Below are 16,286 nucleotides of genomic sequence, written 5' to 3' on the forward strand. Positions count from 1 at the left end.
GGGCTGTTATCTAGTTTTTCCAATACCAATTGTTGAAGAGACTATCTTTTGCCCAATGCATATGCTTAATGCTCTTATCAAAGATGAGTTTTCTGTATATATGTGAGTTTATTTCTGGGGTGTGTGTCCTGTTTCATTGGTCTGTGTGTCTGTTTTTATGCCGGTATCATACTATTTTTATTAGTGCAGCAAGCATTTGTCCACACATTAATGGAATAATAGGGACTCAAACTGAGGTATCTTAGATTTCCACTTCTTAAATTATAACATCTGTACTATAATTTACTAGTAAAACAGATTAGAAGTTTGAATCACTAAGGTTCTATAGTATTCAGACAGAATTCTGTATCAATATAGAGTCACTATAAGAGGTCCTGTATTATTCTTATTTCTGTATTTGTATATAAAACTTTCCAGAACATGAGACATAAACAGTGGATATGGAATTTGACTTGAGTAATGGGGCATCTCTCGTTTTGTAATATAAATGATTTCAAAAGCTGAAGAATTATTTACATATCTCGCAGAGGGGTCTAGTCTCTTTCACAAGATCTAAGACAGAAATTTAATGTTAGTTTTTGGCCACCATGCTGGTTTCCTTTTTTTTTTTTCTTAAAATATATTTTTATTGATTTCAGAGAGGAAGGAAGAGGGAGATAGAAACATCAATGATGAATCATTGATTGGTTGCCTCCTGCATGCCTCCTACTGGGGATCGAGCCTGCAACCTGGGCATGTGGCCTTGACCAGAATCGAACCCGGAATCCTTTAGTTCGCGGCTCTATCCACTGAGCCAAACCAGTTAGGGCTGGTTCTTTCTTCTTGATTGACTAGTAATGAAATGAGTATGGTCAATAGGGGAAGCGCACGGGAAGAAATATGAGAAGGGGTTTTGAAAAATGTGGTTTTGGTAGCTTCAGTAAGGCCCCAAACTGTTACATAGATATTCCTGCTATAGATACTGACAAGGGGCAGAATGGTGACATACAGAGAACCAGTTTTCTAGTAAAACTGAAAGTAAGGCTTTTTAGCTCCTCAAATCTTTCAAATTTGTTTCTGATTGCTCAGCTGGAAGGACTAGAGATTCGATCTCCATGGGGGACAACTGCATGCACCTGCTTGGATTGCCTTTGTGGTTGTTTCAGATTTGGGTGATAGTGAAAATGTGTCAGGGGTCATAGGCAGAGAAGCTATACCTATCATCACATAAACAGAGCCAATAATCTGAAAGGCAAATCCCACAGTATACAACATTCTTTTTCAGGACTTTGGAAGAAATCAGAAAATTATGATACTATTTTATCATCCCATGCTTAGAGTAGAGTCAAGCAAGGATTTAGCCCAGTCCCCCTCCCAGTCAGTGGAATGTATCCTCTTGGCCAATGGGCACAAGGAGCAGAGCAGCTCACACCCACGTGTTTCTCAAGTTTTGATGGCTAATGAGCCTCACCAGGCTCTCTGTTTGTCCTAGTCCTGCAACCAGGCCATTCCCATCCACACTCCCACACCCTCCCCCGCTGCTAGACAAGCCCCTGAAGGGCCTTGGCCTGTTGAGAAACTCACCCCACTGGCCATCCAAGGTCTTCCCCATTGTTTAAGTAATAAAGACCATGTCTTTCCCCTCAGGTCCTCTGAGTGGTTTTTGCCGACTAGCAAAGAACAGCATGATGCTCCCTGGGTTGGAGCTCCTACAGTACACTGATTAGAATTAAATATCAAGTCTCTCTCTTATGATTCTTTGGGAGCACATTTTGAATTTCTATTTATTTGTTCATTTATATAAAACTTTTATTGTATTAGAGCCAGGAAACCAAGATATAAGCAAGAACCAAATATAATGTAATATGTCTATCCTTAAAAGCTTACATATCATTTAAGAAAAAAACACACAAAAGTAAACAATGATGGTATTTTGGTGTATGTGCTTAAATACAAATCTAAATTGGACAATATTTGTCCAATAAATGATTGTCTACCTCAAAAATGTGTGTATATCCATCTCAGGCATGTGATGAAACCCATTCTGTGGATGAGGGCTTGGTTACTATAAAGCAGACTTCATTTCCTGTAATCAAGTGATTTCATCAAAAGTGTTGAAAAAATGAATTTGGCTCAGTATCTAAGTTTTATACTTTTAAGGAAAATAATGGATTACAGGTCTCTCTACCTGAGCCACAGTGTTTGTATTTTGCATATTCAATTGTTCTGTCACAGAAGCTTGGGGTGATACTTAATCATAGAAATGCCATTGACTTAGTATTTAGAGTTTACTAATGTTAAATATTTGGCTTCTGTGTTATTGCAGCATCATTATTTCAAACAAAACAGAAATTAATAAAATATTCATAGATATAAATTAGCCATGAATATTAAAAAAACTCAAATTCACACAGACATTCAATCAACTAATTATCCATAAAAATATATTTACTACTTGAATTGCTGTCTACCAAGAGTAATTTTGGCAGACAGAGTGAATATTTCCTGCCAAAAGCAGTATTTCATCTTTTCTTTAGCAAAAAGTGAAATAAAGCACACAAAAGAGATAACACTATGTTCTTAATCAGGAATATAGAAGCTGCATCACAACCCATCCCTTTATGTGGGTAATTATGGTTACTAATGCTTTCATGATGTGTTTTATTTTTATGAAAATACCAAGTGCTATGCATAGACAAATAACAAAATATAATTGACAATACATAACAAAATGTGTTGCAATTTTCAATTCAAATTCCCACATTCTGGAAGCATACATTACATAAATGTTTCCACCATGATAATTAGATATTTTTATTAATAATGTCGTTGTTATACCCATACCTATCTTACTTTCCCTATATTCCTTTCTTTCTTTGCCCCCCTAATACTTGTGTATTGGAAATGACTAATATGTTTCTTTTATATCTTTCATCTGTTTGAGCTGTTCTTCCTTTGGTTCATTAATGCTGTGATCAGCTTTGGCTATGGTTTTCATATTTTCTATTATATGTATTCTCTCTCCAAACATTTTGCTAAGTTTTGCCTTAGTACTTTCCTTTCTCTTGTTTTTCTTTTCTTTTCTTTTTCTTGTTTTGTTTTGTTTTGTTGTCAAGTAATGAAAATGAGATAAATTGAATCATTATTTGGGTATTGTTGTTTATATTTTATATCCAGGTATAGTCTATATAGTCATAACTAGGCAATAATACTAATTTGAATGCATTTGTTATTTATATTCTTATGTTTTTTCTTATGAAAAAATCCATACTTTACTTCTCTTTAAAGACATTTGATTTAATGACTTTCCTTGTTCTTAGTAATGGCTTAATGAGGATTTATTATTTTTTGACACTGTGATAACCACCCGAATGCATTATGTCATATATTCTTCACAATAAATTCATGAAGTTCATTTTTAATTAGTCTGTTTTAAGATGATAAATAGATTAACTCTTTTAAATGGTCAAATTATAATTTAAAGACAGTGATTAACCAGTTCAAGGTCAAATTGAAAATAAAAATAGCAGAAATTGTATTCTCACTAGGTTGTCTACCCAAATCTTTAATGGTAAAACATGATGTAAGTATATCCACATTATCTTCTCACTTGTTATTTATTCTGTATCTCATCTAGGTCTTACTCTTTTTTAAAAATATATTTTTATTGATTTGAAAGAGATAAAGGATAGGGAGAGGGAGAGAGAGAGAGAGAGTGAGAGAGAAAGAAACATCAATGATGAGAGAGAATCATTGATCGGCTGCCTCCTATTTATTCATTTCATTGATCTTTTTGAAAGTTTGGCTTAAAGTTTTACATAATGAATTCTTAAAATCATTTTAATATTAAAGATCTCTCTTACCCCTGTTTTAGTCTTAATGTGTTTTATCTCTTACATTTATTCCTGTCTCTTATTTTGTCTCTCTCCATTTCTCTACTATGATTTTTCTGTTTTATCTATTGTAATGTCTTGTCATTTGAATTTTTAAAAAGCGGTAGAACTAATTTCTGTCTTCACTTTATCCACATCAAGCAAAAAATAAATAAATAGTGAATATAATGCCAGATATTTTCCACAAACAAGTCATTGTGATAACAAATGCATATTGACTAATTTGACAGTTTGATAAATAAATTTCTAAAAATCAGATTTACTTGATATTAGATGGTTTCTAAAAATGGTCTAGAAATATCACTTTGTAGGATTAATCTGTTCAATGTATCAAATAAATATTTAACTAGAATCCAAATCATTATTTTAGAAACTTTAATTTTCAATTCTCTACTATGGTACACCTTCCTATACTTCAGTTCCTATTTCTCTTGTTATTTTACAGCTCATTGACTGAAGGACTAGAAGAGACTATGGCTATTATTTCCTTTGGATACTAGATGTAATGATAATAGCCAGGTTATATAGAATGGCTCTGACAAATAAAGTAGAATCAAGGGCTTATCTGAAAGGATGAGCAGACAGTGAGGTCTTATTTCAAATCCTGAAGTCACAAAATGTTACAGACTTTTCTAAGTCTTTGTAACATTCCCAGAAATGTATCTTCATTATGAAAAATATATAAATACGTATTTTCAATTTTATAAAATATTTTCATATTTGGTTTCTTCTGAAAAGAAATTATTGTACTAGAGGCCCGGTGCATGAAATTCATGCACTGGGAGGGAGTCCCTCAGCCCAGCCTGCGCCGTCTCATAGTCTGGGACCCTTCACTCCTTACATCCCTCCTGCTTGCTGCTCCTTACTGCTCAGCTCGCTGCTCCTTAGGACTGCCACAGAGGCAGGAGAGGCTCTCGCCACCGCTGCTGTGCTTGCCAGCCGTGAGCCAGGGTTCTGGCTGAGTGGTGCTCTCTCTGTGGGAGAGCACTAACCACTAGAGGGCATTTCCTGCGTTGAGTGTCTGCCCTCTGGTGGTCTGTGCACATCATAGTGACTGGTCATTCCAATGGTTGTCCCGCCTTTCAGTTGATTTGCATATTAGGCTTTTATTATATAGGATTGGCCCAATTAGAAGCTCTGCTTGTTACTTTATTTGTATTACTCTAATTACCCATTGATAAAAGTCTGTCAGTGGATAATGCCTAAGAACATTATTAAATAGTTTGGAAATAATTCATGCAGAGCAGTGATACCTTTCTTTATTTGCCTACTCAGTATCACACTTTTCAATTTGCCCAGATCATTACCTCTGCCATGTCTCACAATACTTCCAGGGCCCCACAATTTAGCAAAAATTCTAAAATATAAGCCTCAGCTGCTGTCAAATTATTTTTATCTCAACTACTGAAAATGTTGCTTGAAGTATAGGCAATGCATATTGGATTAATTTCTACCAAGAAATTTAATATCTTCTGCAAATGTTAAATGCTTTAGAAAATGTTTCATGGAGAATGTTGCTACACTGCAGATATATTTACATACAGGTAGAATAACTGTCAAAAGTCAATATCTTTATTTACTTAAATCTTTAATGCTAAATCCCCAACAGCAATAGTTTTATTTATTTATTTATGGGACTATTGTAATGTGGTGGTGTGGCTATGAAAGACAAGATAGTAATATGTCATAATAGGTCATGCATTTAATAAAATGATGCTCAGTTTTTATTATTTTTTTATTTCTATAATTCTCTTGTTTATACTTTTAAAATTATTCTAATAAAATTAAATAGATTATTGGGTACCTACTATATGATACTGGCTTTTATGATATTAAGCACACCTAGTTTTTATCAAGCACTGCTATATCTCAGGTACTGTGCTAATCATTTTAAAAGAATTGTCTAAATATATTACAATCCTATGATGCAGGCCTATTTTTAGCTCCACTTTATAGATGAAGAAGCAGAGATTTGTCCAGAATGAATGAGTTACTCTGAAGAAATAATTCTAGGAAGTGGCAGAGTTAGGGTTTGAATCTAGTCATTTGTATCACAGCATTCAAGAGCTTAACCACTGCATTTGCTACTGAAATCCCACAGCAAACTCTTGAGAAGTGTTTTTCTAAAAGCCACTATTTCATAGACACGGAAAAGTTCAATCTGGTGATTCCATATTCTTCTCTTAATATATACCCCTGGCCTCATCTGACAGCGGAGAGAGGGCATTTGTCTTTGGACCCAGGGAGTACTGCTGGCAACAATTCTATTGATTTCAAGCCAAAAGAATCCCATTATACTGCCCTATTACTCTTTATTTAATACTTGATAAAAGCACAGGAAGGAACACATTTTCAGTGTCATCGTTATTGCCATAGCCTCCCCTCCCAGTCTGTCCCCTTACCAGTTTTCTAGACCCACAGTTTTGCCTTTCCCAAATTGGCATATGGATGGAATCATACATATGTAGCTTTTTGGATCTGGCTCCTTTTACTTATCAAAATGCATTTAAAATCGATCCCTATCATTGTTACTATTGCTTCACATCCTTGCTAACATTTGGTATCATTAGGCTTTTTAAAAATATTAGCCAATCACATAGGTGTGTACTGTTATCCCATCCTGCCTGTAATTTGCACCTCCCTCGTTAATAAGGAAGTAAACCTCCTTCCACATTTTTATTTGCCATTCATATATTTTTAGTAACGAGTTCCTTTAGATCTTTTATTTTAAATGGATGTTTTTCCTAATCTGTTCTTTAATGGTTCTTTATACATTCTAGGAATAAGTTTGTTATCACATATGTGATATGTAAGGCTTTTCTCTAAGTTGTGGCTTTTCATTTGCACAAGTTTCACAGAGCAAAGTATATTGAATTTTGCTAAAGACCAATCTGTTAATGTTAGGCCTGTGCGGAAAGGAGCCAGGCCAAGAGACCTTGTGAGAGTTTAAAAAATTTTATTACATTCTCTCACAACGGGCTGAGACCAGTGTGTCGGTTTCAGTGTCAGGGGCAGAGTAGGGGGAGCGGGATATTTATGTCTCTTGTAAAGGTCAGTCAGAGTAACCAGTCAGACTAGGTGCCGCTGGGGGCCAGGTGTAGGCGGTCTCCTGGAAACTGGGCGAGAAGGTTTACTGGAAGCCAAAGACTGTTAATCATGAAACCTACAATGAGAATAACAGGAACATCGCAGGGCGGGGCAAGTGCCCCTGGCAGGACATAATGGAATGTAAGAATATACCTAAGATCCCAGGGAGGGGTAAGAGCCCCAAGCAGAGCATAATGGAGTACAAGGCTATGCCTAACAGTTAATATTTCCAACCAAACAATATAATATTAAAGTGCATTGATATCTTGTATTTTCTTTCACAAGTGTTATAATTTATAAATTTGCATTTAGGTCAATGATGGATTTTGATTTAATTTGTATTTAAGTTGTGAGATATGTGCTATGGTTCTTGTTTCAAATCAATTTTTAAACATATTTTCAAATAAACACTTTTTGGTTTCTCCATTCTACTATGTTCCCGTTTTCAACTTTATTTTCTCCTCTTTCATTATTTTAATTCTTCCTTTGCCTTTTAGGTTTTAATATGCATATTTTCCTTTAAGTGTCCTAAAGGTGGGAGATTTTTCATTTTGCGTCTGTCTTCTTTTCTATTGTGTCAATATGTGAAAACTAGGTCCCTTTTTAACCATGCTTCATTCAGCTGCATCCTACAAAATTCTATAAATTGTCATTTTATTTATTCCAAAAGATTTTTTTTTAATTTACCTGGGACTTCCCCTTTATCTCATAGTTGTTTCTAAGTGTATTTTTAAATTTCCAAATATAGGCAGATTTTCCAGGTGTCTTTAAATTAACATCTCATTTAATCCCATTGTGATAATGTACGTTGTATCATTATTTTCTTTATCTAAATGCACAGCCTCTTTTTCCAGTGGCCTAAGGATATAGGGTAAATAGGGCTGGGTGGTTTTACAAGTGACTGCTCTTCCAATTCACCAGCTTGGACCATAAGGAGTGTGGGGTGACTGACTCCTAAACCTAGGAACTCCCACTGAGAGTCTGATGAGATTCTGGAGGAAAAAACAGAATAGGAGGATGGGAACTTCTCTGTGCCTGTGGCCCCTAGGAAACCACACTCTCAGGATTATTCTCACTTGCCTGCAGCAGTTTATCACAACTTCTTGTCAAATTTACATGCTCTCTGCAGGCTTATTTGGCCTTTTCTGCTTTTATCCAGGTAAGCAAATGCCTAAATTTTGTGTCTCCCTTCAGCCTCCCAATGTTGATATGGTCATTTGTCCTTAGATCTCAGTTTTTTCCTGGGTTTACAACAAATCTATTTTTTGCAGTCTTTCCTAGCTTTTTCTCTTGTGAGGGTGGGGGTGACTTCTTTCCAACTCGCTGTCTCTGAGATGAAACAGAAATCTGCTCTTAATTTTTAATATCCTTTTGTATTTTAATAGTGTCCTCTAGTAGTTTTTTATTCATTCTCCATAGTAATTGAGAAAAATGGACAGGAAAACATTGTCATAAAGGTTGAAATTAGATTATTTTCTTTAGTCACCCAGCCTTTAAATTTACACTTTTGGGGAAAGTGGATCAGGCTATCAATTTTATTTCTATGAAGATGCTTAAGCAAAAAAGGATGACACCAATAAAATGAATTTGCTTGTCTATATTACTAATATAGATTGATAAAGTAATATTTTTTTTCTGAGTGAAAATATTTAACAATTTAAATGAGCCATAATTTCAATCAGAAAAATGTTTTGGAGAACCGATGGAAATGTTTTCTTGAATGACATAAATTGGCTTGTTTGAAGGGTCGGGAGTTGGGTAGAGGTGGGCCCAAAAGGGGAAAAGGGACATCTGTAATATTTTCAATAGTAAAGATAAATTAAAAAAAAGAAAACAAGAAACAAAAAACAATGCTCTAACCACTCCCAAACTAAGACACTGAACAGAAGAGATACAATATCCATTGTTCCTAAATAAATGAATATTATATCTCTTCTGATTATTCAAATATTCCTGCTTTCAAAAACAAAAGTAATGGAAAATATATTTAAGACTTCATTATTGAGCCTCATGTTGGCTGCTGATTTAAAAATGGGTATTTAGTAAAATTTTATAAAAACATTTCTGTATCTCCTCTGAATTAGGAACTTTATTCTGACACAGGCAAGTATCTTTACATTGATTCAGGGCTGCTATTTGGTGCTTAGGAATCATTGGTCCAATAGGGATGTTGAACACTTCTGACACACTCTGGACAAACGTGCTTTCAAACATCTGTGGATGCTATTATTTCTCTAAGAATATGTGTTCTACATTTTTAACATCTGATTATAAGCAAATATTGGAACACAGAATATTCATATATTGTATTTCCCCCCCTCTGGAAGTAGCCATCAATTGTCTAGGAGAATTCTTCAAAACACAAATGTATCTTCAGGGCATCACATATATTAGAGTTGCCTTTTTTTTTTTTTTTTAGCAACAAATTTATCTTAGGATACTAGCCAGTTGGTTCACACTGCAGTATCATATTTTTCAATTAATAAATGCTTAGTTAAAGCAGCACCAGAGATTAGATGTCTTAAATGGAGTACAGAAAGTATAAAAATTAGGGATTAGTGAGGGCAGAGATAGAGAGGGGCAAACAAAGGAAATTCAAACAATGTACATATAGATGCAATTCCTCTTGCAAGTGACCTTCACCTTACTGTTCTTGGTTAAGTACTATCTCTGGAAGAACTGCAAAAGTGCTGCCTCCATTTGTCAAATGCCTCCCAAATTATGGGAGAAAACTTAGTTTCTATTGTTCCTACTTACTAAAGCAAAGAGCCTTTTTAAAAACTATAGAAAGGAGAGATTTTATAGACTATGGGCTGTAGAAATAGCTCATTTTCACAAAATATTATTCTGAATATGTAGTGCTTCCTTATCCTCAAGGGTTATGTTCCAAGACCCCCATGGGATATCTGAAACTACAGATAGTGGTAAACCCTATATATGTTATCTCTTTTTTCCCTACACAGACATACCTTTACACTTAAAGGAAGCACTTTACAGCTTCTCTATGGCACATCTACCTTGCCAGCATCACCGCTCCTGTGCTTTGGGACCGTTATTCAGTAAAATAAGAACATGAACACTATAATACTTAACAGTTGACCCGATAACCAAGATAAAACAAGATGGCTACTAATTGCCTTAAGGCAGTGGTTCTCAACCTGTGGGTCGAGACCCCTTTGGAGGTCGAACGACCCTTTCACAGGGGTTGCCTAAGACCATCGGAAAACACATATATAATTACATATTGTTTTGTGATTAATAACTCTGCTTTAATTATGTTCAATTTGTAACAATGAAAATACATCCTGCATATCAGATATTTACATTACGATTCATAACAGTAGCAAAATTACAGTTATGAAGTAGCAATGAAAATAATTTTATGGTTGGGGGTCACCACAACATGCGGAACTGTATTAAAGGGTCGCGGCATTAGGAAGGTTGAGAACCACTGTGTTGGGGTCCAACCCCAACAGGTCCAGGGATCCCCAAAGGTGTGGACGGAGTCGGCGAAAAGGAATGACATGAAGGCAGTGTTCAGTTCATCAGCAGAGTTGGGTTCTCTAGCCAGGATCTCCAGCCAAGTTCTGTAGCCAAGTTCTGTCGCTAAGTTCTCCAGCCAGGTTCTCCAGGTTCTCCAGCCAGGTTCAGTCACCAGGTTCTTTAGCAAGGTTCTATCCAGGTTCTTTTGCCATGTTCTGTCTAGGTTCTCCAGTGAAGTTCTGTAGCCAGGTTCTGTCCAGGATCTTTTGCCATGTTCTCTGGCTAGGTTCTGGTTAGGATCTGACGAGGATCTGATGTGTATCTGATGTGGATCTGATGAGGAGCTGATGAGGATCTGATGTGGATCTGATGTTTATTGTCTTGTTACATCCATATTTACACCAGCCGATTTTAATCCTGTCAATTTCTATTACAAAGGTTAGGGCGTTTCTTATCTCCATTCCAGGGAGTAAAGTTTATGTAGCTTAACTACCCGCCTGGCACTTAATTAAGGGGTTGTATCCCCTCCCTAACCTCAGGGAAAGATCCCCACCTGGGGAAACAACCTTTCTCGGAGAGGTGACCTTGGTTAAAACACATGGCGCTAAAGAGAGCAAACATATTAAGAACAATATGCTATATATGCCAGGTCCCTTGAAACATATGCTGTGCAGATGTTTCTTTCCTGCAGCGACTGTGTCAAGCAGCAAGGATGGACCGGCTCCCGGCACCACTGCTTAAGGGCAGGGAGCACATAGTGTGGGGTTGCTAGACAAAGGGGTGACTCATGTCCCAGGCAGAATGGGGCAGGACTACCAGAGATTTCATCATGCCACTGAGAGCAGCATGTAATTTAAGATGTATGAATTGTTTACTTCTGGAATTTGCCATTTAATATTTTCTGACCGCAGTTGACTGAGGGTAAGTGAAACCACAGAAAGCCACACCGGAACTAAGGAGAGGCTACTGTATTGCTACACTGAGGTTCTGGGACTTAAATCTGTCAGCCTTACTTCCTATAACCTTCCCCCAAGTGACAACTGAGGTTTTCATACTTTGTATAATTACCAACATTTCTGGTGAGAAGCATTTATAGCAAACAGGTTCACTCGTTCCATTAAAGTTTACACCACCATGAGTCTGATGTACTATTGATCGGTTTTTACTGTGGTTGCCAAAAATCTTTCTGCTAGAGCAATTTCCTGTAATTGCACTTGTACAAAAAAAGCTAGTGACATTTGGGGGTAAGAGTGAGAATTAAATAGATAAAACATATTGGAGGCTCTAAGTATGCCTGGTGACTTGATTATTAGGCTGATAACAGTAACATAAGACACTGTATCTTTGTTAAAAAAAAACACACACACCTTCTGTAGAGGCAGGATCTATTACTATTTTCAGTGAAATCAAGATTCATTTGTCTTTACCTCCCTATGCTCATGACACTGCCCTCCCCCCTTATTGAATCAGCATATTTTTGTATATACTGTCGAGTGAAGACTGATATAATTGAAAACAAAGAATCTATTTCTTAATTCTGGATTCTAGGAGAGGTTCTTGCAGTGGGTAAAAAGTACGATAACTAAAGATGAGTTTCAATTGTAAGATCTACTGTTATCAAATAATGTTTAATCCCATGGGTTGATAATTATGAAAACAATTACATCAAGAAATTCATAGTGTAGGAGGGAGACCAAGATGGCGGCGTAGGTAAACACCGGAGACCACTGCCGCAAACAACCATTTCAAAAATACAACTAAAAGACTGAACGGACATCACCCAGAACCACAGGAAGGCTGGCTGAAGAGAGACTCTACAACTAGAAGGAAAGAGAACAGCAAATCGAGGCTCAGAGGCGGCGCAGTGTGGAAAATACAAAGGTACCGAGGTGCGCGCGCAAAGCGGGCTGGTGGCTGAGGGCGCGGTTGTCGTTTTCGGTCGGGAGTGAGTCTCAGACTCTGGGCTCCAGATCCGGGCGAGTCTCTAGGGACCCAGACTCAAACGGGAGAAGCGGGATTATCCGGCATCAGTTGGAACCTGAGGGCAGCTTTCTCTCCGAGGTTTGCAGCGGCTGCCGGGGTTCTGAGAAGCTGAGCCTCTGGGAACGGGACTGAGCGTGGCCATAACTGCTCCCTCCGCCCGCCCTGTTGATCCCGCCCCGCCCAAACTCTGCGCACAGCCATTTGCCGATCACCTCAGGCAAAGGCTGGATTAGCGCCTCCCCAGAAGGCAGACGTTTTCCACACAGCTGATTTCCACAGCCAGTCGACCTGGGGGTCAAATCCCTCTAGTGTTAACTACAACAATTAAGGCTTGGCTAGAACAAGACTGCGCACAGAGACCACAAGGGGGTGCACCAAGAAAGCATAAAAGATGCGGAGACAAAAAAACATGACAGAAATGGAGGATATGGAGCTAAGAATCGCAATTTTGAGGGCTTGCCATAAATTTGTGCAGAGCCTCACGAAAACTAATGAGACCCTCGATGCTACGATAAAGAAATTAGAAAGTAAGCATACACGGACTGAAATAAAGAATATTATACCCAATAGCAGACCAGAGGAGTACAATAATCAAACCAAAGATTCGACAAAAAACACCCAATTGGAAAAGCAAAATGAAAAAAGAATCCGAAAGTGTGAAGATAGTGTAAGGAGCCTCAGGGACAGTTTTAAGCGGTCTAATATCAGAGTCATTGGAGTCCCAGAAGATGAGAGACAGCAAGATATTGAAAACCTATTTCAAGAAATAATGGCAGAAAACTTCCCCCACCTGGTGAAAGAAATGGACTTACAGGTCCAAGAAGCGCAGAGAACCCCAAACAAAAGGAATCCAAAGAGGACCACACCAAGACACATCATCATTAAAATGCCAAGAGCAAAAGACAAAGAGAAAATCTTAAAAGCAGCAAGAGAAAGAGGCTCAATTACCTACAAGGGAATACCCATACGACTGTCAGCTGATTTCTCAACAGAAACTTTGCAGGCCAGAAGGGAATGGCAAGAAATATTCAAAGTGCTGAATACCAAGAACCTACAACCAAGATTACTTTATCCAGCAAAGCTATCATTCAGAATTGAAGGTCAGATAAAGAGCTTCACAGATAAGGAAAAGCTAAAGGAGTTCATCACCGCCAAACCAGTATTATATGAAATGCTGAAAGGTATCCTTTAAGAAGAGGAAGAAGAAGAAAAAGGTAAAGATTCAAATTATGAACAACAAACATGCATCTATCAACAAATGAATCTAAGAATCAAGTGAATAAATAACCTGATGTACAGAATGAACTGGTGATTATAATAGAATCAGGGACATAGAAAGGGAATAGACTGACTATTCTTGGGGGAAAAAGGGGTGTGGGAGATGCGGGAAGTGACTGGACAAAAATCATGCACCTATGGATGAACACAGTGGGTGGGGAGTGAGGGTGGAGGGTGGGGTGGGAGCTGGAAGGAGGGGAGTTATGGGGGGAAAAAAGAGGAACAAATGTAATAATCTGAACAATAAAGATTTAATTTAAAAAAAAAAAAAAAAAAGAAATTCATAGTGTAGAAAAGAGGATAAAGCAGAATAAAGTAAGAAAAGAAATCCCATCCTAAAAATGCTTAAATTTCATCCAGTCTATGAGAATTGGATGGGGCTTAACCTGAACTTAAACATATGTATTAAATTTTTAGTTCCCAAGTTGATGAAGGAAAAAAAAATGAAACATCCATTTTTTTTTTGAGCTGGGGTGGGGCGGGCGGGGAATCCCAGAGTAGATGAGCTATTGACTACTTACAAAGATAGTCTCCAGGAAGACTGTCAGAATCCTAGAGGGATCTACAATGAGCTGAGATGCTCCATAATGGACCTGAGGGGTTCACAGAATTCCCTGGACCCTCAATAGCTATATAGGCATATTGGCAAATGTGCCAGGAGGCCTAGGTTAGCTTTGAAGACCAGATTAGGAGAAGATCAAGTGAATGCTCGGGTTATGTGGCCCTGGAATGTGATGATACATGCATATTTGAGTGTGGACCAACAAATCTGATCTAGTCTTTCTGACCTTTTATTGTCACTTGTTAAAATAGACCATTTGCATTCTTTTTATTTTTGAATAAATCTTTATTGTTCAGATTATTGCAGTTGTTCCTCTTTTTCCCCCCATAGCTCCCCTCCACCTGGTTCCCACCCCACCCCATTCCCTTACCCCCCCATTTTCCTCGTCCATACATATAAGATTTTTGTCCAATCTCTTCCCACACCCTCCATACCGGCCTCTCCCCGAGAACTGTCAGTTCACTACCTTTCTATGCCCCTGATTCTATTATATTCACCAGTTTATTCTGTTCAGATTTTTTATTCACTTGATTTTTAGATTCACTTCTTGATAGATATGTATTTGTTGTCACTTTGTTGTCTTGCATTGTCATGTGAATAAGTGTATAGGACATCCTGAGCACACTTTCCAATCATGCTTTTATGCACTGTCTTCTTCCACACATCTGTTTCTGGTCCTTTAATTCTCTTGCACTTTGCATTTGCCAAAATCATGGGTTATGTAAGCTTTCACCCAGCTGGACACACTGACCTTTGTATTTGCATCTGTTGTAATAAAACTTTTGTTAATTAAGAGATTTCTACCAATTAGTTACATTCGTATTTAGTCTATCACTTTATAATGACCACAGAATTTGGAATGTTTAATGAATGCATGGGAATTAAACCTAAGGTTTACCTGGCTTTTCTCAAATTTGTTTAGCCAATTAAATTCTTTCAGGGAAGGTATTCACATTTGACATTTATTTAAAAAAAATAAGATCTAATATTTTAGGATTATTACACAGACTTTAGAATTTTATATTTAAATTTTTTTAAATGATTAGCTAAGTTGTAGTATAATTTGTGATATAGTAACATAGCATAGAACTAAAATTTTGCTTCTAAATTCAGATATCTTAAAACTTTAAACAATAAGTTATTCCATTGGGTGCCATAGTCACTGTTTCAGATACTGTGAGGTCAGTTTTAGTACTATTGTGCCACACCTCAATTTTGGATATAGGAAGAAAATATCTAATACACATGGTGCATAAATAGGCAAATATAATGTTTTTAAAATTAATGCCCCAATAGATGCTGTTTTAAGGGCTTAGAAGTGAATAAGTTATTTTTACAAATAAATTTATAGAATTTCCTTGTGTTATCAAGTAAAAGGAAATTAAACAAATGTAGATATTTAATATGTTCATAAGTAAAATTATGATAAAATATTTTATGGATTGAATTGAATATCTTAGTGGAAGAAATTAAATATTACATACAGGGTGAGAAAAAAGTAGGTTTACAGTGGTTCATATGTAAAATAATACAATAATTAATATATATATATAAGCCTAAATGACCATTATGATGGAACAACCAGAACAACCGGTCGCTATGACGCACACTGACCATCAGGGGGCAGATGCTCAACACAGGAGCTGCTCCCAGCCTGCAGGCCCTGATTGCCAATGGGGCCTTCAGGCCAACCTCCTGGTCCCTCCTCCTGGTCGGCAGGCCCTGATCACCCGATTGGTGCCGGGTCCCCGGGCTGGGATGGGGAACCAGACGTGGGTGGCGGCAGACGTGGCCACTTTCCCGGGGGGCCAAGGGCCAGTTCCCTCCTCGGGGCCAGTGGCCAGCAACCTGGGTCCCTCCCCTCGTCCCTTCCCCCAGCTGACAGGCTCCAATCAGCCTGCTGCCCACCCACTGGGGTGGTGGTTGGCCCCTCCCCCCAGCTGGCAGGGCCAGGGCCTTGGCTGGGATGGAGAACCTGGAGTGGGTGGTTGCAGACATGGGCTGCAAGGGAAAGAGGAGGG

The sequence above is a fragment of the Myotis yumanensis genome, unplaced genomic scaffold (genome assembly GCF_028538775.1).
Source record: "Myotis yumanensis isolate MYYU_CA2020_CCGP unplaced genomic scaffold, mMyoYum1.0.hap1 SCAF_7, whole genome shotgun sequence".
Lineage (NCBI taxonomy): Eukaryota > Metazoa > Chordata > Mammalia > Chiroptera > Vespertilionidae > Myotis > Myotis yumanensis.